This window comes from Equus przewalskii, chromosome 6 (assembly GCF_037783145.1).
Source record: "Equus przewalskii isolate Varuska chromosome 6, EquPr2, whole genome shotgun sequence".
NCBI lineage: Eukaryota > Metazoa > Chordata > Mammalia > Perissodactyla > Equidae > Equus > Equus przewalskii.
In genome coordinates, this window is record NC_091836.1 from 94,206,572 (window position 1) to 94,234,416 (window position 27,845).

General features: G+C 44.0%; 1 protein-coding gene across 1 annotated transcript in view; it reads left to right on the forward strand.

The window, feature by feature from the left end:
* The window catches only part of LOC139084280 (basic salivary proline-rich protein 4-like), an 80,799-nt gene extending 76,532 nt beyond the window's left edge, over positions 1-4,267 (forward strand). The window contains exon 5 of the mRNA XM_070626649.1: positions 398-4,267. The gene's annotated coding sequence lies outside the window, so the exon portion shown is untranslated. The remainder of the gene's footprint in view (positions 1-397) is intronic.
* The last annotated feature ends 23,578 nt before the right edge of the window (positions 4,268-27,845 follow it).

Genomic DNA, 27,845 nt, shown 5'->3' on the forward strand with positions numbered 1-27,845 from the left:
AGGTGTGTTATCTCTTACACCTGACATTCAAAATCCCAAATTAATCTTCTAAAGGCGATTGCTCCTACTCCCGAAAATAGGATAGCATCGTGTTCTTTGCTCAGTGATCCTCCTCCAAACCCCGTGGCTCGCTGGGGGCTGCCACGTTTGTTCTTTCGTGATCCTATCCCTGAGAAATAGGTTTTGACTCCAGCCTGGCCAATTATGATGCCTGGACATCCAGGCCACAGTTGATTTGCTTTGGGGTGGGCACCTGACCCCAGCTGGGCTCTTCATTCTACTTTCCTGGGACTTAAAACTTTTTTTTAAAATCAGAAACTAAACTATATCAATCTGTCCATTGCTGTGGCAAAAACTATGAGAAACTCTTCATGATCAAGTTTCCCAATATTTGCAGAAAGCCAGTCTGGAGTGGAAGAGACAGAAGCGAAGCTGCAGAGAGGAGCGAGGAGAGATGGAGAGAGCATCCTGTTGGCACTTGAGCCCTGTGTTCGACATGTTTCTTAGGCCGTCAAAGGGCGGGTTCTACGGAATCAGACCCTGAGACGGAGTCTCGGGTGCAGGATATTTATTAGGGAGCAACACTCATGGGAAGAAGGAGAGGAAGCAGGGTGGCGCAGAGAGGGAAACTGAACTACAACGCAGGTCTAACAAAGCCTTGGCCGACCACTCAGCGAACTTGTTGGTATTGTCCTGCATGGGCCACGATGGCCTGGCCTTTATAGTCCCCGTGACCAGTGACTGGGTCTGGGCTGCCCAGGGAAGAGCATGTTCCTGGGTGAGGCAACTCTGTTGCTGAGGCAGACCCTGAAGTCACAGACGGTTGCAGGCTGTCTACTAAACACCCACCCACATCTGGGGCAACACATCCTTCTTTGAAAGGGGTCTGGGCAGCACATCTCAGGTCCACCACGGAGGCCTGCCTTCGCCTGCCTTCCCTGTGAGTAATGGTCAACGCTGTCTTTTAACTATGTGAGACACTCCAAAATGCTTTCAATACATTTCCATTTCGCCAAATCAAGGTCAAGTTAGATTTCTATCACTTGCCACCAAGAAAGTCCTGACTAATATCCTCCAGCGAGATGGCTCCCCAGAACACCCTCTCTACTCCTTCGGCTGAGAAGTGCCTGTGCTTTTTCTCCTCTACCCACCCACTCATGCAACAGGTATTTCCCAAGCACCCACTGTGTGCCAGGCAGGACTCGAACTCCTCCTCTCCCAAAGCTCCAGCCTCGCCCCGCGGCCTTCCATGGCCTCTCCGACCCTCGGCCCTCAGCACATGCGCCCTCCTTTGAACGCCAATAGCTCTTGTCGTCTCTGCTGTTCACTCAGCGCTGCTTTGCCTCTCTCTGGACCACTGGCCTCCAGGAGAAATGTTCTGGTGGCACTGTTCTAGGAAATAAGGGGCCCCAAGGAGGAATGGGACTAGAAAATTCCCGTGGGCTTGTCCCATCCTCAGAGGGTGTTGTTCCTTAAATTTCGGTGCTCTTTCTAGGAGATTCTTGGAGAAATTTCTTCCCTATCTCATTATCGATAGCACAAGTGCTTCTGGATAGCTGCCTGGTTTTTCTCTCACCGCCCTGTGAACTGTATAACTGGCTACGTTCTCTTTTCACATCGCTTGCTAGGGAGCTCAAGCCGAATTTGTGACACTCTCTTAGCAAGCATGTAACATTCTATGTCCATGTCACTGACCACAGCCTCCAGGTAATTGAGGCTGAGGACATATTTTATTTGTTTAGTTGAGATTTCTTAAAAATATAACCTGAATGCCTTCAGGCTGGGCAAGCAGCCTCTTGGTTGCCACAAACACACCCACCCCCTGTTGTAAATACAACTTGTCACTTCACATGTGTGCTACCTGCTGGCCCCCTGAAAGCGTTTGATTTTAGAATTCTTCACCTGTGATGTGCATTTTAAAAAAATTTTAATAGTATGTTTTATTTAACCCCCACATCAAAAATATTATCAAAATATTATGTTTTAAAAAGTATTAATGAGTTTTTTTATACTAAGCATTTGGAGTCCAATGTGTCTTTGTTTTCCTGTGGCAAAATACACGTGACATAAATTTCCCATTTTAGCCATGTTTAAGCGCACAGTTCAGTGGCTTTAAGTGCATTCACATTGCTGCGCAGCCATCACCATCATCCGTCTCCAGAACTTTTTCCATCTTGCCAGACTGAAACTCTGTTCCCATTTAATAATTCCCATTTCCCCCTGTCCCCACCATTCTGCTTTCTGTCCTTATGAGTCTGACTACTCTAGGGACCTGGTATAAGTGGAATCACACAGTCTTTGTCCTTTTGTGTCTGCCTCATTCCACTCAGCATGATGTCTTCAAGGTCCATCCACGTTGTAGCATGTGTCAGGATTTCCTTCCTTTTTAAGGCCGAATAATATTCCATTGTAGGTGTATGCCACATTTTGTTTATTCATTCATCTATGGTCCGCCTTTTTGTATTAGCCTCATTGCATGTTGTTGCACTTGCTCTTTCTAAATAAACTGCCTTTAATCCTTTTCTGAGCAGCGCGCAGCATAAATAAATACACCCACATGTTCCTCCTCAACAAGACCATAAGCTCCTTAAAGACAGTGCCCAGCACAAGTTGGGCACAAAGCAGATGTTTGACACGTGTGTTCTGGGCACAGGTCACACTGGCATCTAACCCGGGTGAGGGGGCTGCGCAGGGTAGGCAGGGGAGCGCCTGCACCCTGGCCGAGGGGTGGGGGTGGCGTGCGGGGCACAAAGCCAGGGCAGCCTTGGCCATCTTGTCTGCGTGTCGCTGGTTCCTGCATGCACTCTGCGTCCTCCAGTAGCGTTTCTTGCGGGTCTTAGAGACGGCGCTGTCAACATGTGTTACCTTAGAAACAGTGACGGGGCGCCTGGGGGCGCAGGGGCTGAGGAGCTGCTCTGCGTCCTCCCCCGTTCCTGGGCAGCCTCCCTGCCGCGCTGGGTGGGCCGCCCGGTGGGCTCAGGGGACACTCAAGTGCGAGGCTGCTCCAGGGCTCAGACGCTTCCCCAGATCCAAATCCACGGAGAAATGCTCTTAACTTTTAAAAATAGAGATACAATCCAGGGATCTAGGGGAAGCCTTTAAGCACCAGCCTAAAAGAGAAGCTTTGCGAAGAAGCTGCAGAGAGCCGGGTTGTCGCAGGGGGCCGGGCTACGGGGCCGGGGCTTCTCCGCAGCCTCCTAAAGGGTGCTGAAGGCGCCCCCGGCGGGCGCCTGGGGAGGGCCCCGCGCCGTCACTCTCCCGAAGGCTGCTTGAGAAGGTTGCCTGGGCGTCACTGCAGCAGGTTCCCTTAGAATCGGGGGACGGGGAGGGGGGTGTCGGAGGCATCCCGACCAACTAGAGGCAGCCGGGAGACCCTGCCCGGCCGTCGCGGACACGCAGACGTGGAGCCTGGGGGCCCACGGGGGATCGCGGGCTCAGCACCGGTCTACACTGCCCACCCCGGCCCAGCCTGCTCTGGGCTTAGACAGGCTTGTCGTTATGAGGATCTTTAGTTTTTTGAGACCGAACATCATTCTCTGTAATTATCACCTTTGGTTCGTGGTCTGCTTTAGCATACGTGTGTCTAACCCTAAATGCACACACTCAGCTGGCCCTCCCTGGGCCAGGAAGTAGCCTGGAGGGCCCTGAGACCGGCCTGGGTGACCATGACACGGAGGGGGTCTGCTGCTCAAGGAGGCGAGTGTGGGGAGGCACGGGGCAGGTGGAGCGTGGAGGACGGCTGCAGCTTTGGGGGGCGCGGGCAGCCTGCCGGCTGGGGAGGGCCTGCAATGATGCTGAAGGCAGGCCAAGAGCCGTCCAGGGGGCCATCCTTGGTTCTCCCAGGGGCCCTGGTGACTGGACCAGAGTCCGCTGAGCTCTGGGCTGGGAGGCAGGAAACCTTACTCTGGTCCCAGTCTATCTTTACCAGTTGTGTTATCTTGGGATGACTGTTTAAGCTCTTCCTACCTCAGTTTCCTCATCTGTAAAATTAGATTAAGAATGCTTAGCCTTTCCACTTCCTAGGATTGTGTTAAGGATCAGATGAATTCTAGTGAGGATAGGGGCTTTGAAGCTGGGACATTGGGTCACAACTTTCTCTGCTTATATTTCTTTCTCGCCTTTACTTTCTCGCCTTCAGTTTTCTTTGCATTATGTAAGAGCTTATTTACAACCTTTTGTATAATGTTAAATTGTTTGTACATTTTAAGGTACCTCATATTGTTTTTGAAATATGGTGTGGAATAAATATAAACATACACAAAATAAACACTTAATGAATTATTATGATTACTATTGTCTTGGGAAACTATGTTAGGGGAATTATATATAGAATATATTACATAAGGAATATATTATACAGAGAATATGTTATGGAGAGAATATGTTATATTATATTATTAGTCTGGGCTTTTGTGGAAGCACTTTAAAAGTGCTGCTTTCTCAAGGCAGCCCTGATGGCCTAGTGGCTAAAGTTTGGTGTGCTATGCTTTGGCGGCCCAGGTTGGGTTCCCAGGTGCGGAATCACACCTCTTATCTGTCAGTAGTCATGCTGTGGCAGCATCCCACAAAGAAGAAGGACTAAACTAAAATGTACAACTATGTACTGAAAATTTGGGGAGGAAAAAAAAAAAGAGGAAGATTGGTAACAGATGTTAGCTCAGTGAGAATCTTTCCCAGCAAAAAAATAAATAAATAAAAAGTGTTACTTTCTCTACTAGATGGGAAACTCCTTTACCTTGAAACATGTGCCTCACACTCAGTTCTGTAAAAAGGTAAACTTGCCGAGAGTTGTTGCAGAGTTGATGTTCCCAGGATACACGTGTTTTTCTCATTTCAGCACCAGGAGAGCCGTTTTCTTTGCTTCTGAGGAGAGGCCTGTCAATGAGTGGGGTGCGGCCCAATGTGTGGCCGCCTTTATTTTCTCTATTTTACAACTGCCATCTGTAGAGACCTTTGCAAACTGATTGGTGTCCTCCATTCCTGACAATAGCTGTGTAAGGCAGGTGGTGACATGGGCCCCGGGAGACTGTTACCTGGGCAGAAATGCATGCTAGGGGCAAGCAGACCTGGGCCAAGGGTAGGGTCTGTTACTGAATCGAGGTGGGTCTGCTGGAGTTGAAGTCAAGGCCTTCACCAGCAGTCGTCACACAAAGTAAATTTTATTTGCAGCAAATAAGGAGACCATGGGGAATTATTTCCCAAAACTCTGGCTCTGAGTCATGGAAAGTGGGCGCATTTTACTTGTGGCAGAGAATGAATACTCAAAAGCAAGCTTCTGTCATTACATGTAGAGGGGGGCATAAGCTCATGCAGGTGCATTAGGTGCTCACGTTTCCTCTGTGCCTTGAAGTGTGCTGTTGCTCCTCCTCCCAACCCTGGGCAGGCATTTTACTATGTTAATAAAGCAGAGATTACTCCAGGGCGCTGCTTGGTTATTCTGCACACGCGCCAGTTTTGCTGTGCTGTCTGGACAATTCAAGACAGTTGGTGTTTCTTTCTTCTTCCTGGAATGTAGCTGAAACAAACAATCTCAAAGACGTTAGAGAAAGGGACACGTGCAGTTCTCAGCAAGACAAGAGAAACTGGTCAGGGTCCATGGCCGGTGACAGGTCCACCAAGCGTCTGGGTCCACACCACTAGTTTGGCCTGGGGCTGATAATTTAAACTCGGAGCCCCAGTTTCCTCCTCTGTAAAGTGAGGAGAATAACAGCAGCCACGAAACAGAGTTGTGATAATAATAAAAGTATTAAACTTATAGACCAACACTTAAAGCTTGACACACATTATTGTTGTTCATAAACTATTCTCCACCCACACATTTTCAGCTGAGCAAAGCTGCAACCCAAGCTTTGCTCAAAAGGCAATACTTTGTGTGATGGGAAAAGGGAAATTAAAACAAATTTTTTTCCCTATAGTACTTGGATTCTGTTTTCTGGCCCTAGAAATTAAATATTCTTATGGACTTAGCAGATAAATGAAAACAATTATGTCACACCAAACCAAGAAGTGGATATGCCTTCTTGTGCCTGACTTTAAAAAGCTGTGCGGACTAAGCCAGCTAGCTGTCATTCCAATCAGGATTTGGGCCCAGCTTGTGAATCACGATTCACGGGCAGGCTCTGGACCTGACAGTTGGTAAGCGGACCTCCGATAAGAACCTTATTAAGGAGAACTGCCCCTCTCCCAGCCTCCACCCACATGGGGAGGTGCCCCTTGCATCTGGTTCCTGCCCTTTTTGTGCCCATCGTAACATTTATAGTTTCACTCAACACTGCTGGATGAAAGCAATCCTCCTTCAATTTACAAAGACTAATTTTACAGGAAATGTAAGAGAAAGGCCAGGGTAAGATTTAAGGGGTGCTACCAAAGGCCTCCACCCAGAAGTGTCCCTCTCGTGGCTGTGCCATGGTTCCTGGAGTTGCACCAGAGATCCAAATCTTTGGGTTCCACCAGTGTTGTATCTCCAAAGACACTGAGAGAAGTGCCAATATTATGCACTGTTCACACTATATTGTAATTCCTATTTGCAAGTGTGTCTGGCCCACCCTATTCCAAAGCCTTCCATGAATTCGCCCCACTTACCTCTTGACCTCTTCCTGTCCCACTCTGCCCCAGCTTGCTCTGCTCCAGACATCCAGGCCTTCCTGTTCATTGGACAAGCAAACCTCGTCTTGCCTCAGGATATTTGCACTTACTATTACTTCTGCTTAGAACATTCTTTGCATGGCTGGCTCCTTCTATCAGGTCTCAGCCAAAATGTCACCTTCTTAGAGAAGCACTTCATTATCTCCACTCTGAAGTGGCGCACCTCAGCTTTTCTCTGTCACACTCCCATTTTATTGCCTTCTTAGCACTAACCACTGCATCTCAATGATGTCAACTTATGGAGGTGACTGAGTGACAACATGGAGAGGTCCATGCCATTGAAAGAAGAATGTACTACTTAGATTTCCTGAGAGAAGGGGCCGGGCCACACCACACAGGGCCACAGGGGAAGCATTCGGTTTTGTTCAGGAGGCAGAAGCAGGAGCCCTTGTTGGGGTTTCTTTGGGAAGGGCAAGCAGGGCAGAGCAACAGCTTAGGACTGGCTACAGTGAATACCTCTGGCCGGCCTGGGCTATAGGGGTATCTGCATTGCCTGGCACCTGGCCCTGGGATGATTTGGGGCAGGGAAATATTGACTTGGTGTGTGAGAGCTAGACAAGAGGGGCGGTTGGGGATGTAGACCCAGGCCTGGCTGGTCTGTGTATGAAATGCGTGCTCCACTTCGAGTCCTTTGCTATCTCTGAGCATTGCTTAGCTCTTGGAAGGGCAGTCCCTCCCCTGCCAGCAAGATTCTTAAGATGTTAAAACATCATAAGATAAGGTACAAATTTCCAGTTATAAAAAAAGTCCTGGGGATGTACTGTACAGCGTGGTGACTAATAACGGCGTGGTGACTATAGTTAATAATGCTGTATCGCATATTTGAAAGTTGCTGAGAGCAGATCTTAGAAGTTCTCATCACAAGAAAAAAATGTTTTGTGACTATGTATGGTGACGAATGTTAACCAGACTTATAGTGGTGATCATTTTGCAATAGACACAAATATTGTCATTATGTTGTACACCTGAAACTAATATAATATTATTAATCAATTATACCTCAATAAAAAATAATTCAAATATCATAAGATACAGAAAATAAAAAACATGATTAACACACACTATCTGTAATAATCTCATTTATTTGTGTATTTTTTTGTCTACTCCGATAGAAGGTAAGCCCCATGAAGGTAGGGACCTTGTTCTTACTGTTCTTTACTACATTGCCCTCGCTTAGGACAGTGCCTCATGTATAGTAGGTGTTCAATAAATGTTTGATGCTAAATGAACACATATGAGCTTCTAGAGTCAGGATCTGTGTGGTCTTCCCGTTTGTATCCCCCTCTCTCACCCCGTCCCATGCTTCCCCCAGCACAGTGCAGAATACATTGTACTTGTCATAACTGAAAAGGGCTGCTGAATTAAGTTGAACTGAGAATGGTAATACACCATTTTATTTTGTGCAGTTTTGAATAGTTTTAGCAAATTTATTCACTTGTCACAGGTGAGGTGGATGGGATGGCACAAAAATGTCACGGATTTTGGTAGAAAGGAATAAGATGAAACAGATTCAAGGCATATGTCCCTTTTTGTCAGGGATTACAATAGCCTCTTCAAATATCAAGGATAACACATCATGGATTATAATGGCCACCCCTATCTCTGCATTCAGAGTATGCAGTATTTAAATTAATCTTTTAAAATACAAATGCAATACACCAAGATGTTAAAAGCATTTATCTCTAGACAGGAGGATTATGAGTATCTTTGTAGTTTTCTGCATTTTTCATATTTTCTGCAATCAGTATGCATGATTTTTTAAGTAAGGAAAAAATCATTCACAAAGAAACTAACATTTCGGTTATATTTTATTTTGGCTTCTACACTAGAATATGCCAACAGACTAATAGAACTAGCAAAGGAGCCTAAATTCTGCAGTGTTTTTTTCTAGATCCTTCTTTATTTATTAATGTCTCAGAATAAATGTAAATTCCTAAATTATCCTTCATGAAATCTATTCAGGGTTTTGATTAACTCCAGCTAACGAGAGCATAGCACGTTACCATGTCATGCAAGAACAGAAAATAGCGTGGTAAATTCTTCATGTCCCTCTATCCATGTCAGCCCTGCCAACGTCCTACTGACGTCCCTGAAACTGACATTACCCTTTCATTGATGTCACTGAATCAGGAAGCTGAAAAGCTGTTGCAAAAGTGACTGTTTCTATTGCAAAGGTTTAAAACTTTAGAGATTGAAAGGTTAAAGTTAAAAATATGTATTTTAATTTGAACAACAGATGGCCTTGGAGTGACTACAAGGCTGAATTAACTCTCGAGGCTCTATGGCTGTTTGTGGAAGGAAAAAAAAAAAAAGACAACCCAAACCCTTAAAAAGCCCACACTGAAACACACAGCTCGAGTGCTGGTGACATCAGCAGAATCTCTCTGTTGAATTAAAGTCCCGAATTTGGCTTCAGAGCCATCTGTTAGCTTCCAGACAGAATAATCTTCTATGAAATTATACTGCATAGTTTCACTAATGAACCTTTCCAATCGCCAGGGCCTCAGCTCACAGCTGTCTCACCTCTCAAAGCCGCTACGGCTCCTGGAACCCCTGAGATACACAGAAGGATCCTACTTGCTAATGTCACCATGGAGCCGTCTTTTGGACGGATGTGTCCTGTCTTAGATCGAGTTCTATGGAAACAGAATTTGAGATGGGGAGTTGCATGGAGAAGATTTATTTGGATATGCTCTTGTAAGGAATGAGGAAGGCATGGGCCAGAGGGGGAAGCTGACCAGCAAGATGGTTCCAACTCTGGCCTCAGCCATCCTATGGGGAGCTTTACTGCTGGGAAGGCCCCTCAGAGTCGTCTCAAATTGAGTCATGGAAGCCAGTCATTGTGTCCTCACACTGGCTCTCATTGGACACAGGCTGCTCCCTGACAGAGAACATCACCTTGGATGATGTGGTTCCCTGTGGCCGGGATGATTTTCAGTGAGGGACTCAGGCAATATTCCCAAAAGCTGAAGGATGAGCTCGTCAACCCTGATAAGGGGATCTGAATAAAGCACTCTAGTCTCTATTCCACCCCCATCCACCCAGATCCATCTGTGACTGTGGCGTCCACATCCCTGGACTCCTTGTAATTCTCCAGCCCCTGCCTTCCCTCTCTGCCCTGGCCAGACTTCTTTCCATCACAGTGGCATGCTAGAGGCAAACCTCAGCTACCTGCAATATTTGGTTATTCATTCAATCATTTACTCTTTGAACACTACCAGTCATATGCTGAAGATAAGTTTCTTCTTTCAGGGAATTAAGGGAGTAAGAAGTGTTACAGGAAGAAGGAACGCCATGCATGGAGGCCTGTAGGCAAGAGAGAGCACTAGTGAGTTCAGAGAACTGAGAATGAGTCCAAACACGAGAGGGAAAATGGTGAGAGAAGAGCAGAAGGAGGCTGCGAAGAGCTGGGGATTTGTCCTGACATCACTCCGTCATTCTTCCGTTGCTTTGACACAACACTTTGGTGTCACCCATGGCTCAGCCCTTTCACTTAGACCACACATCCAGTCTGTAGCCTCTTCTCACCCCTCCCATTACCCCTACTCTGGTCCAAGCCTCGTCACCTCTCGCCTGGATTATTGAAATAGTTTGCTAAATGGTCTTTCTGCTTTTGCCCTTGCCTTTTGGTAGTCTATTCTCAAGAAGCAGGTAGAGTGATCTCAAAACGCAGCAGTTCAGATGACCTGATGCAGAGTGAAAGCCAGAGTTCTTAGTGGGACCACGAGACCCGACCTGCCTGATCTGTCCGCCCCATCCCCACCCTACCTGATCTGTCTCTTCCCACCTCCCCTCATCCCCACCCTAACCAGAACCACCCACCACCTCTCCCCCCCCCCACCCCTTCTCACTCTGCTCCACTTTCCTGCGGCTCCTCAACATGCCACACATGCTCCCACTTAGGTATGTTTCCTTTTCTTTCATCCTAGGATGATGTACCCTCGCTTCTTCCATATCTTTACTCAAAAGTCACTCTGTTAGTAAGGCTTTCCTTGATCTCCTTCGCTAAAGTTTCGGGCTTCAATCTCAATACTTCACAGTCTCTTTCCCTATTTATTTTCCTCTCAGCCCTCTCTATTACATGATATGGATATGTATCTCCTTATGCATATCACTAATGTGCCCATTGCCTGTCTCCCTCACAAGAGTGTGAGCTTCATAAAAGCAGGACTCGTGTGTTTTGCTCACTGTTGTATCCCTAGCATGCAGATCAGTGTCTGGCAGATGGTAGGAGCCTCGATAATTATTGGATAAATGGATAGGAAGGTTTTAAAAGATTTTTTCTGGATGGTTGAGTTGCCAGTGTTGTGGAGGAAGAACATTTCCTCTACTCACTCTAGGTCCTTCTGGCTGGGCTGCAAATTAAATTCCCGTGAGACAGAGTAACAGGAGAAAATCAAACAAAGCTTTATAACATGTATACATGGAAGAGACCCAGGAAAACTGAGTAACTTGCCAAAATGGTGGAGGTTCTCATCTTAAATACCCTTAGGATGCTGGGGGTAATGGTTTGAGGCTTCAAAGGGGAGGAATGCAATTCACATGGAAATGGAAAAGCAAATGTTTGGTAAATAGAACTTTGATAAGAGTGGGTTTAGCAAGGATCCTCCCAGTCTACTGGATACCCAGAGTTATCTATGGTGATGGTTTGGCCTGCGGACCTTTATTTTAAATTTCTTTTAGGCAGTTAGAGGGGAGGTCAAAGTTTCCTTCAGAGTCTTTTCTCCTTAAAAATAATCAAGGCAAGGCAAAGAGACAGATTTTGGGGTGGCCAATTCTGATCCCCCCCCTCCAGATAGCAAGTCTAACTTAATAAGCAGTAATCCTTTTATTTTAAAATTTGAGCATGTTTAGTGGATAGCTTTCTAAAACCTATCACACTATTATCTGCACTTTTGAATAAACACTATTAGTTCTGTGTGCTAAAGCAGGGATGCTTTCAGAAGCTCCGGAGGGCGTGGCCCCGGTGCTCAGAGGCCTCTGCTTGTGGTATCTGTCTGTGTTTTACATTTTTCCTCCTGTTTCTTCACTCACTGTTGGACTTTCAGCTGTCAATGAGCCTGAGACATTGCCAACACATCAAACTGGTTGAGGGCCAAAGACCTTGGCCCAGGTGTTACAGCAAAGAAAGACTCCCTGATCAACTAGAAAGGGTGGAGGGCTTGGAGTTAGAGGATCCAGACCGGAAGCCAGGTGATCTGGGGAAGGGAGAGAACTGATCCATATGGAGCTATTATTTCATCTGACTTGCACAATAACTGGGTGATGTTTGATCATTTCCATCTTGCAGATAGGGAAACCAGACTATGGGAAATTAATCTGCTCAAGATCAGATGGCTTGCCAATAATAGACCTAGGATTGATTCCAGGTCCCTTGATTCCAAATACTATGCTCTCTTTACCATACTGCAGTAGATCACAACTTATTTCTTCTCAAGAGATGGCTAACGCGTTAAATCAGAGCGACTGCAGCCAGAGAGTCTCCTATGCTACGGGTTGGTTGCCTGCAAGAATAGTGGTTAAGAAAAGGGATAAATGTCAAGCAGACTCAGGTTAATTTCTGGCTCCAGAAAGTCATTTAAAGACTTGTTGTCCCTCATGTTCTGTCTTTGTAAAATGGGGACAATAATAACAATAACACCCAGATCAAAGGGCTACTGTGCACTCTTCTAGAATAATACATGTGAAGCACTTACCTTAGTACCTGGCGTATAACAAACACTGAGTAAATGATTGCCCTATTATCATTATTTCCAAAGCAAGTGAGTCTTCTCTTCGACACCAGGCACCATCCAGGGAGCTTTTGGGCCATTTGTACAGGTGGAAAGTGGAACATAAGTGAGCTGTGCAGCACCAGAGTCAACAGAAAGGCAATGTCATCTGGGCATGGCTACAAACATGTGCGGGACATCAACATGTGGGAGCAGCCACCCATCCTGCCCAGCAGGCAGAAAGCCCTAGAGGCCACAGGCCCGGGCATCTAGCTGCTTTCACCGGAAATCTCCCAGCTGGGGCTGCCATCAGAGTGAGTCTGAACCGTCTCTTTTTCAGGCAGAACATTATGTGGATTGGATTACACAGCTGTAAACTGATCAGTGCATATCCATAAGCTGTCAAGCACCTGAGTTCAAACAACTGGACTATTTCAATAAGATTGGCAACTTCTCTCCTTCCTACAACTTTCTTTCTGCAGGATTTCACTCAGAATCCTTCAGGGAAAAGCATCTGAGGGAAGAAGGAGGATTTCAGGATGCACTGTCTTCCTTTCTGAGGTGGATACAGCTAAGAAAGACCTCTGTGTCTGCTGCCCACAACCACCTGCGCACCCCAAAATGTGCCAGAGAAAACCCAAAGTCAAGGGAGAGGCACCCTGGACAGCAGGCTTAATAGGATGACGATGTGTTCCTGAGTGGTAAACCCTGAGGTGTGCGTGCACCTCGCCCGTGGATCGAGAGCCAAGCTCTGCCTCCAACGGCTAGCGTGTGACAGGTGGCCATCTGTCCAATGATGTGAGGCAGAACTTCATAATTACACCATTGCTCAGAGATTGATATAAAGGTGGTGGGATCACCCAGACCTGCCCTTCAAATCCCAGTTCCTTCACTGACTAATTCTGAGAACTTGATGAAGTAACTCAGCATTTCCAACCTTATGACTTTCCCCTTTTTAAAATGGGGTAATAATACCTGCTTGTGGCAAAGGGACCTAAGCCTATTTGCTTCTCATGAATGTTCGATCCTCCAAGGATGATTACTGTTAGGTTCTTTTTGATAGAGAGTGGGTAGCCTGTAATAGTTACAGGTAGATTAGGGCTGTCGGTCTCCTCCTCCAAAATCTCTCTCAGGTGCTACTTTGCGATGAAAGCAAGTCTCAGGCCAGATTCTCAAATTATGCTAAGATAAGTAGGCACAAAACAGTCATTCAACATGGTCTGTAACTGTGACTGAGTCTCAGCTCTCTGTTATTCTCTTTAGGTGACTACGACAATTTTTAGAGGTAGAATTCTGCTTAAATTTCTAGTAGAAGCCAGGTAACACCACCCTCTCTTGAGAATCCTAAACCTAGGCATTCCTTTCGGAAGCGTTGGATCATTGGGTGACTAGATTTTTATGTTCTATTTCAGGAATGGAGAGAGGGTGCCTGGACAATACTTCTGGCCAATCCAGCGTCTGGGATGCTCCTCATTTCACCAATGAAAAACGATTTCTGAGGGCTGGCCCTGTGGTTTAGTGGTTAAGTTCATGTGCTCCATTGCAGCAACCCAGGGTTTTGCTGGTTCGGATCCTAGGCACGGACCTAGCGCTGCTCATCAGGCCATGCTGAGGTGGCATCCCACACAGAGGAACTAGAGTGACCTACAACTAGGATATACAACTATGTACTGGGGGCTTATGGGAGAAGAAGGAAAAAGAAAAAAAGATTGGAGACAGATTTTAGCTCCGGTGCCAATCTGTAAAAAAAATAAAAAAAAAAGAAAGAAAAATGAATAAACTTGCAAATGAATAAACTTTTGATGTCGACTAGAGATGACAGCTAAGGGACTGAAATAGTTTGTAGTAACTGTCTCTGCAATGTGGGATTCTAGTAGGGTCTTCCAAAAGCTAACTCATCATCCTCAGAGTGTACTTTTCTGATTAGAGTCCTTTGAATATTAATCACCCTAAAGTGGTTTTAATTAGGGTAACTAAGTAGGATACTTAACTGCCCCAAGGTGTAGACTGAAACACATACACACACATCACTACCTATGTGGATATATTTCAAAGTTGAAGACTACATAGAATATCTCACAGAATTAAATGATGCATGTTAGGGACTTAGTGCCCACTGTGCACTAAATGGTAGCTATTAACATTATATAAGTTCGTATTTCTAATAATAGCATTAACAGAGCTTGGACCAATTAAGTCTATCCACCTCAATGGTTAGCTCAGAGTGGTACAGCAAAGGCCAGTGGTGAGTGACAGCTGCCCTGAATTGTGGAATGAATGATGCCCCATCAGTAGCCACAAGAAACACATTGATGGTGGGGGAGTTTTGCAAGGGATTGGAATTCTTGGGTGAGCAGGGGAGGGTGCATATAGGGAGCCTTAGATACGAATGTTAATGTGATATTAGTAGATATCACTAGACAGTAAACTCCATAAAGAGAGGAAATTCTTCCATTCTTCCCCACCTATAGCTCAGTGCTTAGAACAGTGCCTGGGATGTTGTAATTGCTCAACAGATAGCTGTCGAATGAGTGAGTAAATTAATTTCTAAAATCCAGTCTGGTTCTCTTGAGGACGCTTAGCTGAGCATAAAGTAGATGATCAATGAATGTTTACTGATTAAAATGAATGAAGGAGCAGTTGAATGAATAAATGAAAGAATTCCCTAAAGGATATTGGGGGACTAGGTCAGAACAATTCTTCGTGGAAATCCAGATATGCTCTATTTACAGCAACTCCAATGACGATATTCTAGATAAGATACTATGAGGATAGTGGCATTATAACCAAATAAATGTCCTACCTGGAGAATACAGGGGAACAGATCCATATTGGCCTGAAGAAAGGGCTCCTGTGTAGTCATTAGAAGGCTCCCTTCCAAGTTCATCATAATTTTTGTTTAGGGATTGTCATCTCCCTTTCTTTATGGTATTTTTTGATGAACATAAATTCTTAATTCTTAACTTTGATCAAATGTATCAATCTTCCCTTTTTCGGTTTGCACATTTTGTATCTTGTTTAAAAAATCCTCCCCTATTCCAAGTTTAAAAATATATTCCTCCATATTTTTTACTAAAGGTTTTAAATTTTTGCCTTTCTCAAATTTCATCAATCCATCAGGAATTGATCTTCTGTGTATGGTGTGAGGTAGGAATACAGTTTCATTTTTCTTCCATATCATCATTATTCTCCCAATCATTATTTAAGCACAATTTTATTAAGTAGTCCCATAACTACATTTTATCATTTTGAACTAAATTTTTGACCAGAGTTGTTGTTGTTGTTGGTTTTTTGCGGGGCTGGGGGGTTGCACAAGCAGTGTTAATTTCATCCTCCAACTAATGTGAGTGGGAGCCTGTGCTTAGGAATTTGGGGTGAGGTCCCCCCAACTCCTTCCTTCCCAGCTCCACTTAAAGTCAAGTCTGAGACAGGCCAACACTTTCTTCTTGCCGCAAGTGTATCATCTAATGAGGATGTCAACATTTGGGGTGTGGGATCCATTCTTTACTCTAGAATTTCTGCTTTACTTTCTCATTCTGCTTCGTCCCCTCTCACCTTTGCACCTCATGTGTGGCCCAGTAAAACCAAGGCTTTGGGCTAGCAGGAATAAGCAATTTCAATGCTAGATTATTCCTTGGTACTGTTGATTCTGGACTCAAGGATTTTGAAAATTCCCTTTAATTTCCTGACAGCTCATGCATACCTTAAAATATATTTTAACAATTAATTCAAACTTTTAGGTATCCTGTACCATGAAGGAGTCTCCAAGGACCTCGCCTCTCATGTTGTTGAAATAGAAGTCTATGGTTTTTTGTGTTTAAATCTTTGATCCACGTGGAATTAATTTAAAAATTTTAAAGGATGGGGCTGGCCCCGTGGCCGAGTGGTTAAGTTCGCATGCTCCGCTGCAGGCGGCCCAGCGTTTTGTTGGTTCGAATCCTGGGCGCGGACATGGCACTGCTCATCAAACCACGCTGAGGCAGCGTCCCACATGCCACAACTAGAAGGACCCACAACGAAGAATATACAACTATGTACCGAGGGGCTTTGGGGAGAAAAAGGAAAAAAATAAAATCTTTAAAAAAAAAATTTTAAAGGATGTGGTAGGATCCTGCTTTATTTTTTCTAAAGTCATCCAGTTAACCCAATTATTTACTGAAGAATTCACGAGCTGGCAGTTTTAGAATCCAAATACTCAGCATGTTATAAGGAAAAGAACATTAATACAAATGTGAATAATACCTAGTCCCTGTCCTGAAAGACCTTATAGCTGAGTGAACAAATGACTCCTACTACCACTGCCATTTGCCCATCTGCATCGGGTGTGATCAACTTCCTGTGTCCCCAGAGCCATTTGCGAAAGAGATACGCCATGTCTTCCCAGCTCAATGTATTTGCAGACGTGCATACTGCTGGGAGTGCCATGGAGGAGACGTGAACAATTATTTTCATGTTCGTTGTTGTGTTCCTATACATAGTGGATGAGTTTCAGAAAAGCGGTATTAAATTTAATGTTTTAAATTTCCCTGGCAAGTTTTCTGTTTAAAGGGATTTTACTTTGAATTATTTTCAAAAATCATTTTGAAGAGTAAATAATGACTCCCTAATTTTTCTATGATGCAAATAGAGGTTTCATTTACCAGATTTCTTAATGCAAGATATACTTGCATAATTCAGCTTCTTTTCCAAAAGAGGAAGAAAAATATGAAGGGACTAGAATTTTAAAAGCAAATCAATGTGTATTTTTAAAGATGCAGTTGTTGGAATACAGACTTAAAGACATTTCTTAAGGATCATTTACATGAATTCAATTTGCTTGCCTCTACACGCAAGGCAACATTTTGGGTAATTTTTTTCCCAAAAGCTAATTTTTAAGCTCTGTAGCGTGGGTGCCAAACGGTATTTTAAAAACACACATTTAAAAAAAGAAGGACGTGCAGTTTTGCCTGGAGTGCAGATGGAGCCTGTGTCAATTGAAGGCATTTTGCCTAGGGACGCAGAGAAAATCACTTTTTCATAAAGACCATCAACTCCACCCTGATGGTTCTGTTTCTCTTCAGTTGGAGAAAGTGGGAAGGAATTGAACAGGGGGCGCAATGGTTCAGTTGTTCAACAGTCTCGTCACTCAGATTTGGTATCAATTATGCTGGAAAAATTATCCCACCTTCAAATTAGTCATGAAGCAACATGGCAATTTTTGGTTATTTCTTATTACCTCTCTTATAGATTTATTTCATTGATGTACAGATAGGGCCTAATGCTATTTTCTGCCTATGCCTAACACATATCTTCTCTCTCTCTTCCTCTTGGCTCCTGCAGCACACAGTATGCTGACAACATTAAACATGATGACAGTAACTCTCATTATCAAGTGCTCCCTTGTGTCAGGCATTGTCCTGAGGCCTGGGAAGCATGTTTCATTGACACCTCACAAGAGAAGTGAGGAAGCAGAGGGCTTCTGGGGGATGAGGGGCAGAGGCAGGATCTGAGCATGCATTGTGGCCTTAAATCCTGTCCCTTTACCACCCCGAGGATATTTTTTGTAAAAACATGGATGCGAAACTGCCAGAAAGAAGATGATGTAAATCTTCATTTACTGACATGCAAATATGTCTATTACATATTGTTATGCGCAAAACCCAGGTTATAATACAGTACGTGCATGAGGATCCCATTTTTGTAAAAATAAATTTGTATATTTGCAAAAACGGCTGGAGAGATAGACCCCTAAATGTCAATATCAGTTACCAGCGATTTTTGATATTCTTCTTTAAATTTTTGAATTTCCTCTTTGGTCATGGTTCTTTATTGCAAGCAACCCATTCAGGAAATAAATAAGCAGCAGCATGTGGCTCCACGTGGGGTCTTGCTTTTAACACCGTGTGTTCCTGCTTCACTTACAGATTATTATCTATCCTTTTGATTATAAAGGCAATTCTCATTTATCGTATAGTTCAGATAAAATTAATCCTGCCTGGCGATAATTTCTCATCAGTTTTCTATTTTTAAAAATAAACCCATTTTGTCTGCCTTTCCTGAGTCATTTAGCCTATTGTGGTGGTGCTGAGCTATAGAGATCCCCGCACAAACTGGCCTCCACAAGAACAGGACGTTCATTGGCTCCCGTGACTGGAGTGCAGAAGTTCTGCAAGGGTCCTGGGCCTGCTTCTCTGGGGCTCTGGGCCTCAGCTCCCCTCCCTGGGACTGGCTTGTTCTCATCCTGGCACCTCATCCTGGTGGAAAAGCCTGCAGCTATTCAGGCTCCACGCCCTTATCCTGCTTTCTTCAGAGGGAGAAAGGCCATCACCTCTGATAGCTCCGAAGGAACCACAAGGAAGCTTCTTTTCCAGAGAAGCCCCAGCAAATGTCTCCTTGTTTCTTATTGGCCCAAAGAGCATCAGCTGTATACTGCTGAGCCAATTACTAAACCAGGAGCTGGAGCTATCTTGAAGCTGATGTGGGGGCAGTTCTCCAAGGAAAAATTTAGATGCTGTTGGTGGGAGAAGAGGAAAATGGAGGCAGGAGAGGCCATCGGCAATTGGCGTCCCATTCTCATTGGTTTTCAGGTTCTGGCTCGTCATAACCACATCCCCTCAGCTTCCCCCTCCAACTCCCACACACACTCTCTTAATCCTTTCTTACTTCATTGTTGCAACAGCTTTATTCCACTTACCCACTGAATAATTTTTCTCATTAAAGTTTCGTGGGGGATTTTTGGTGAGGAAGATTGGCCCTGAGCTAACATCTGTGCCAAGCTTCCTCTATTTTGTATGTGGAATGCCACCACAGCATGGCTTGATGAACGGCGTATATGTCCATGCCTGGGATCCGAACCTGCGAACCCCAGGCCACCCAAGTGGAGCATGTGAACCTAACTACTATGCCACTGGGCAGGCCCCCTTATTAAAGTTTTTATCCTCACATGAAGACTCTAGTACAACTTGCCTTTGGCCACAACATCAAATTCAAATTCTAATATCCATTTAAATTTTTCTTTCCCCAACCATTCCTTATGTCTTGATGGATCATCCTAAATAAAGTTCTTATTTTGCTCTTTTCCTACTGAAAATCTTCAATAATTCTCGGCTGCCTAACAGGTAAAGTTCATTCACTTTAACCTGTCATTTAAAAATTTCAACAATCTGGCCTCATCTACAACCTAACTTTTTCTCTTGCCTGTCCCCTTAACTATTTCCAGAACACACCAGATTCGTGCTTACCTCCACGACTTTGAAAACACTTATTCCTTCCATCTGGAAATCATTTTCATAGAGCTGGGTAACAATGTGACAGTCCACACTATGACCTTCTACATACTTATGCCTTTTCTGTGTATTATAACTGTTCATTAAAATACAAACAATAGCAATATTTATGTAAATGGATATCTCACTGTTTGATTTATTCATTGATCATGGCGTAGAACGTCGTGCGTGAGCAGGTGCCTGCCCACCTCCCAGCCTCATGTTATCCTCAGTTGCTATGCTCCGCCAAGCAAAACATGCCCAATGCTGTTTCCTGGTTTCGGGAATCTACAGACACATCCTCATCCCACAACGTTCTTTCTCCACATCTTGACCTGGATCAGTCCTACTCATCCTTCAGGCATCTCTTTGAATGTCACGTCCTTAGGAGAACTTTCTCCGACTCTTGAAAGCAGGCTTGGTCCTCCTGTTATGTGCTTTTATAGGAGCCTTTACTTTTCCTTAATGATATTTCAGTTGCAGTCGTTTTCATTTGGTTATCTCTTTACTGCCAATTTCTCCTGACTCTCTCTGAGCACCTAGCACAGTGGCCGGTACTAATGGATGACCCGTTCTTTGCTGAATACATGATGGTGGATCCGCTTCCCCGCAGGGGTGCGTTTTCCGCTAATCTTCACGGGCTGATAGGTACTGCTTAATCTCCCATTGCTTTTATCTTTGGATAAAACAATGCACCCCAATCATTTCACTAGAGTCAGAAGTCTTCCGGGAAGTAGACATAAAATACCAACTGTAGCACTTTGACAGTCACTTTACTGCCAGCCCACTGCTTGCTTTCCCTGTCCTTGATGGTCTCACTCATCCAACCAGCGAGTCCTTCCTGCCATATCACATTTAAGAAGAAACTCTCATTTGCCCTTTGTGTCCTGTTTTATGTCTTCTTTCTCTCAAGGACAACACCCAAGAAAAAAGACTGTACATATTACAACAGCACATCTTCATCACGGCTGGGCTTTTCCAATCAGTAAGATATGGATACGGATATAGATACAGATATCTATAAACTGGGCCGTTCCCTTAGTTTCAAAGGAGATCTAATCAAGTGCTGGGTTTTTTTAAATCAAATATCAAAATCCAATTAGCCATTCAAGTTGACTCCAATATTCTTTCAATTTGATCATTCTTTTTTGATATTTAAAGACCTATTTAGTCAAAATCTGATACTATTTAAATTGAGGCTACAGAGTTTCAGAATGAATTTCAGAGGAACTAACTTCAAGTTTTTTCTTATTGATCCTATAATATCTTTCTATGAGGACTATAGAGACAAATGCTGCTCTTCTAACTTGAAAAAATGGAGAAAGGGGAATGACGTCAATGACTCCACTCTCTTTGCAACAATGGAAAGGTTCTAAATCTTGGCTGTTTGATATAGCAGCACTACCCATGTGTGGCTATTGAGTACTTGAAACGTGACCAGTGCAACTGAGAAACTGAATTCTTAATTTTATTTAATTTTCATTAATATAAATTTAAATAGTCAGTGGCTATTGTATTTCACAGGACAGCTTTATTCACTCGGGGGATGGACAATGGGGTTCTGGATTTATGAAAGAAGAGTCAAGAAGTGACTTAATTCTGGTCTCTTCTCCTTTCATTTCTCATTCAGGTGAAGAAACTATTCAAAAGCAGAAACTGGTTTCTAATAGGATGTCCTGGCTATGTGGGACGTTCCACGCTGTAAAAATTACACACCACCTCATCTGAAACAGTGACAGATAGACTTCTACAAAAATAATTCGTTAAGCATGTTTAAACAGATACACTTAGTTTTTTCCCTCCTAAGGCTCAGATCAGGAATGTTTGAAGAGCTCCAAATCATACCAATAATACGAGCACGAATCACGGCTGAGTGCTTTTGGAAATACTGCACACCCACCCAGCTCATCACCTGTTAAGTCACGTCTTTGTTTAATTTTCAAGAATGAAGTGATTCATAGTCATTTCATTCATGGGATTAGTGCCAATCCATTTCTGGGAGTTCAATCGCCAGCTTCTGGAAACAAATATCTCATTATAAACAGGCTAGATGCAGAGTTTTCTGTCTTGTTTCCCCTTGGAAAAGTATCAGGAGTTTCATATTTGGTCTAATAAAACAGTTTCTAGAAGAATGTTTGTTGACGTCATTTTTGTTATTCCCTGCAGATTTGAGATGGAAAAATAGCCTGCTCATGTTCGAAGCAGGAGATGAGCACAGTGTAGCCTCCTGTCCTCTGCAGTCACGATTTCGGGGTGTTTTCACCCTGGCGCAAGAGAAATGCCCTTGTGAGAGGCAGATTTGGAGGAAGGTTGGGCAGAGCACTGGAAAGTGATCTCTTTCCAGCATGGATTTCGTCATGTTCATGTTTAGGTTGTAGCTGCTGTTGGCTATTTCCAGAGACAGGGCCCGTGTCTCAGCCTGCGTTCACAGCTCCCTGTGATCAAAAGGTGAGCCGCGCTGCAAAGGCCCTTCTCTCTCCCATTAAAATTTTATCTGTGTGAATTTTGATCAAAATTAACATCAAGGGCAGCCTTGGAGGCAAAGAGAGGACAAGGATATGTCATAAAAAAGCAACAGGCAGCGTTCTGGAAGGGAAGAGAGGCGTCCTGACCGGAGCCCGCACTGCTGGCATGGGACGTGCAGGAGCTCAGCGGCCTGTCCATGCGTCCTGGAGCTGTTGCTCTGTTCCAACCCCCGTAACTCACTGGGTACTTACTGAGCAACTACTATGGCAAAAAACTGGGCCCAGTGTGCAGGAGGATCCCTTTTCAGCCGGCTTGATTATTTAAGCCTTGCATTTTAATTTTAATTTTATTTTTATTTTTGGGAGGAAGATTAGCCTTGAGCTGACATCTGCCGCCAATCCTCCCCTTTTTGCTGAGGAAGACTGGCCCTGAGCTAACATCCATGCCCATCTTCCTCTACTTTACACATGGGATGCCTGCCACAGCATGGCTTGAGAAGCGGTGTGTAGGTCTGCACCTGGGATCCGAACCGGCGAACCCTGGGCCCCTGAAGCGGAAAGTGTGAACTGAACTGCTGCACCACCGGGCCAGCCCCCAAGCCATGCATTTTTAACAAGGAATTTTTATTTAAAAAAATTTCAAACACACAGAAAAGTTGAGCCTAATGTAAAGATCCTTCATATATCCATCAGCCAGCTTCAACACTTAGCAAACGTTTGCCATGCTTGCATCATTTATCATTTTCTGTTGTAGTCATTGTTGCTAAATATCGTTAAGCAAATTCCAGATTTCATGTCATTTCTTTCTAACTCACCTGTACACAGCTCCAAAAAACACTAGCGTTTTCTTCCGTTATCTCAGTGCTGTGATCACACCCAAGAAAATTAAGAACATTTCCTTGGTATCCTCCAAAAACCAGTCCACATTCAAATTTCTCCACTTATTCAAAAATGTCTTTTTAAAATTGATTTGCTCAAATTAGAAACCAAAAAAGACTCAACATTAACTCAATCTAAACCAATTCTACTTCGTATCTATTATTATCTGTTATTATCATATTATGTTATATTATATTAAAATATATATATAATTGACATGTTGAAGAAATTAAGTCAGCTGTCCTACAGTCCGTACACACACCTAATTCTAAATTTTTCTCTTTACTTCTTCGTAGTGTCATTTACCTTGATTCTTTATCCCTCTATTTTCGTTAAACGTTTGTGTTCAACTTTTTCGGCAGGCATGCTTCACAAGTGGCGCCATGGCTCCACGTTCCATCACATAGGAGGCGCACAGAGTCGGTCATCCCACACTCTATGCATCCTCCCTCCCCCCAAGGGTTAAGGGCGACATTGGGCAAGTCATTTAACCACTGAGTTTTCTCATATAGACAATGGGGATAATTGTAGTACGTACTTCTAAAATTTGTTGTACGGATTAAATATACGTGATCTTTGTAAAGAAGGCAACACGGTGCCTGTACATAGAAACACTTAGATGTTAACCATCATTGTGAATAAGGCGTGTGAAGTGTTTAGTATGGTGCACTGGGCTAGGTGGTACTTAGTGTCAGCTGCTATCATTATAAATTATTTTGGCTGAACAGCTCAGGGAAATTTCATTGGATGGGCATGATTTGAAAGATGAAATGAAAGGAGCATAGACACCAACACACTAAGGCTCCAAGAAATGTAAGTGTCTTTTTAGTACTAGATTATAAGACTCAAGATGGCAGGCACTTACTAGTTCTTGTATCCGTGGCATGTAGCCCAGTGCACGGCCCTCAATAATGGGTGAGTAAAAGACCCTGAACAAAACTCAACTTCAGACCCTTATGCTGGTCCCTTATTGCACAACCCCCTGCCCCGACCTCCTGTGTTATATAGCACAGCCATATAACAACAAAAACGCTCCCCTCATTGCCAGCTCTGAACATTTGCCCCCACTGCCCCCACCGTATGGATCGCTGGGGCCCTTCGCTTTTTTACCTTTGGCCTGGTCCTTCCATGTCTATCTCATGCTGGCTCCTTGAGGACCTTTCTGACACTATTCCACCCTATATCACTCTTTTCCTTTTGTCATCACCTGCTCACTTACTGTTTGCCCACACTGCTTGATGCTTAGACTTTATGAATTTGTAGATTGTCTTGATTTCTAGTAATTCCATCTTATTTCCAGCAGTTAACTTGTGAGCTCTTTGATGGCTGAACCAATGTTGTCTTCCTTTCCCAAGTCTATTCTTCTCTTCTGCAACACCCATCCCCAACCCAAAGACCTGGCTCGGGAGGAGAAACATGGCAGAACTTTAGCTAAATACTCTACTAACTTAGTACCTCCTCATCATACCTTTTCAATGTATTTGGAAACTCAAGGACATAGTCATCAACACGCTGCTAGGAAGAGGTTGACCGTGGCTCTGTGCTCAAAAGCGCCCTGTGCCTACTCCCCTACCACTTACCACACTGCGCAATGATGGTCTGGTTGTGTGCCTGCGTCCTCATCAGACTGACAGGGCGCCAGAAACAGAGATTATGGATCTTCACCTCTGAGGCCCCAGGAACTAGCATAGTGCTTGGCACATAACAGATGCCTAATCAAACAGTGACAATTTTAAGAAACAGTGGGTCACCCAATTTGATGAATTCACTTTTGTCCAAAAATATCTTTTGACTGATTTTGGGACTGATTTAATGAACAAATTAAGATGTCTGAACCGATTACATATGTAGGCCCAGCTCTTGTGAAAATAGGAAAATATTTTTAGGAAGCAGACAAAATTAGAGGTAAAATTGAAATGGAAAAACTTAAAGACATTGATGGCTTTACCATACTACTTGGGAACATTATGGATCCTTCAAGGCTTTAAATCTGAAGAAAACGTCTAGCAGTAGAATTTCAGCTGGGAGAGAGAGCCATTTTGAACTGTGAGATCTCTTGACACTGCTTCACTCACACTGAAGAGACGCTGTCCCCTCCCTCTGGGAAGCTACAGGACTGCTCCTGTTTCCCCACCCAGCCACCCAAACAAGGCAGCTTCGGGTCCCAAGAAGTACTGAAGAAGAACCCTCGCTGCTCAGGTTGTTTGCAGGTTTCTTCCACGATTTAGGGTGGAGCTTGTCACCCAGGTTGAGGCATGTCCAGGCTGTGGTCTACACATTTTCCTCTGGATCCTGAGCCCAGGTATAAATCAGACACCCCCATGTTGGCATTCAAAAGAAGAGTTGGCATTTCAGTGTCTTAAACACTGACATCCTCTGGATTAGTGGCCCAGCCAAAACCAAGGAAAAAGCTCGTTATCCAGTTACCTTTATCCTTTAAGGCAAAAGGATATCCTTCCTTGAGTTTCACTCCATCTGGCCATTGCCTGGATTGAAAAAAAAATAGCTCTCTTGAAGAGCCAGGCAAATCGGCATCAATAATTTAATGTAATTTAGTTAAAAGTTAATTCTCCCCTGCCGCGAGCTACAGCTGATTTGTTTAGAGAATTATTACCACTCATTGTTCATTGAATTTTATCTTTCTGAATTTCCAGTGATGAAACGTGAAGTGTTACTAAGAAAAATATTATGATTTTAATTGCATTTTGGCATCTCAAAGGAATATTTCACACTGCTTAACATCTGCAGTCAACAGATGTTTAAACACAACTCTCTCAATGACTAAAATTTGGCAAAATGTGTAATAGTTGGAACAGCTTAAAATTCTAAATATACTTCCAGGAACACCATACAGGCAGATGAAGTACTGCGTGTATGTGTGTTATATTAAATATTAAAATATCATATTATACATACCATCCCTCTGGGAGATGACAGGTTTCAGGGAAAGAGCAAGAACAGCCAGGAGACATTTCAGTCCTACCAACCAGAGAGATTCTAGAAGTGGGGTTGTGTTGTGGACACCGTCAACTGCAGTGAGACCCTCTTTAAATCACTGCTATTAATTGTGTTAACCCTGGAGTCTAGAGGAAGTGAAGCTGGGAGGCAAACCATCCTTCTGCTTCTCGTTTTGGTGTCCTTTTCTCTGACTCAGATCCCCGGTAGCTTCCATGAGGAGAGATTCCAAGATTAAGACCTCAGACTTAACTTCAAATTAGTGGTCAACTTCGGTTAATGCAGGCAAAAATCCAGTCAGATCAAAGGGGCATGTGTATGTGTGTGTGTGTGTGTGTGTGTGTGTTGGGAGGCGAGGGTGGCAGAGGGATGATGGTCCAATTCATGTTTGACCTACTGTTGACCAACTGGCCCTGTGTGCTCTCTTCCATGGCCTAAAGAAATCCAGAGATAATCATGAATTTCGCTGCAGTTGCAACTTTCAACAATCTGCCGCCGCTGACCCTTTATGACAGTAGCTAACTCACGGCTTAGCTGAGAGTTGCTTCTTTTCCTCTTGTCAAACTAAACTCCAGTGGAAGCCCCATTTCCACAGCAAGCATCCAGAAGGCTGTAGCAGAAAGAATGAGAAGCCCACATGTTCTATCCCAGAGTGGTTAAGTTCCCCGTCACAGGAAAGGCATTTGTGACTCTAGTATTCAGAATGGAGTTTCTGAAATCCAGTATTCGAGGTTCCTGCTACTACATGAGAGCCTTCAATACACACATCTCTGCCTATACTCATGATGTCATTCTGTTCCCTGCTCTCCAATAGCTTAAAATCCTACTGAGGAGATACGAAGCAAACACATAAAATAATAGAATAGTAGAGGTACGATAATGGTTAATTTTATGTGTCAACTTGGTCAAGCTATGGTGCCCAGTTGTTTGATCAAATACTAGTCTAGATGTTGCTGTGCAGGTATGTTTTTAGATGTAGATTTTAGACTCAATGTCAAGTCTTATCTGAATTTACATCCTCCTGCAGGCTTGCCCTACAGATTTTGGACTTGCCACAGGCCCCACAATTGCATGAACCAATTCCTTAAAATAAATCAATCTCTCTTTCTTTCTCTTTCTCCTTTTGGTTTTGCTTCTCTGGAGAACCCTGACTAATACAGGTATGAGTATGTAACATTTGGGTTCAGAGAAGGTGGCTGTGGCCAGGAGGAGGTGGAGGAAGCTTCATAGAGAGATAAATAGGATTAAGCTAGTAGAAGTGTGATGGAGATGGTTCATCCAGAAGGGCACCAGCTTGCACAAAGATCTGGAGATTGGACCTGTGCCCTTGAGGGGATCAGTGGAGAGTCTAGCCTGATAGCTGGGAGGTTGGGTGTTGGAGAGAAGTAGATACTAAGACTGGATGGATTGGTAGGCCCCAAGGACTGATGGGTAGAAAACAGCCCCTTCCTTTTTCTTCCATGCAGGGGGCTTAGATAGAATTCCTGCATTTTTCAAAACTGAGTCATCTTTTCTGTAGCACTCTGACAGCAGCTGTCCTCAGCCGTCATCGTATCCTCTGTCTTTCTAACCCACCCCAGAGGCATTTTCTAGGGAAGCCCTCCAAAGGGATTTTAAGAGAATCTCATCAAGGAAATCTGGAGAATGTGTGAGCATGAAGGTAAATTTACAACTTGACAAACATTGAGGGGAATATTTCACTCAGGAGATGGATGAAGACGTGGTAGAAAGACGGCTCCTTTCTGAGAGAGTAGAGAAATTCAGAGTCCAGGAGAACCAGAAATTCAGGACCCAGGAGAGTGAGCATTCCTGTCTGTGCAAGTGTCACAGACCATTTCAGCAAGTGGCTCTTTCAAGTGATTTTTAAACAAATAAACAGGACCCACGTCTCATGGTCAGAAATGGTGCTTATGCCGTTGACCCTGTACCTCGGGAGAGATTGCCAC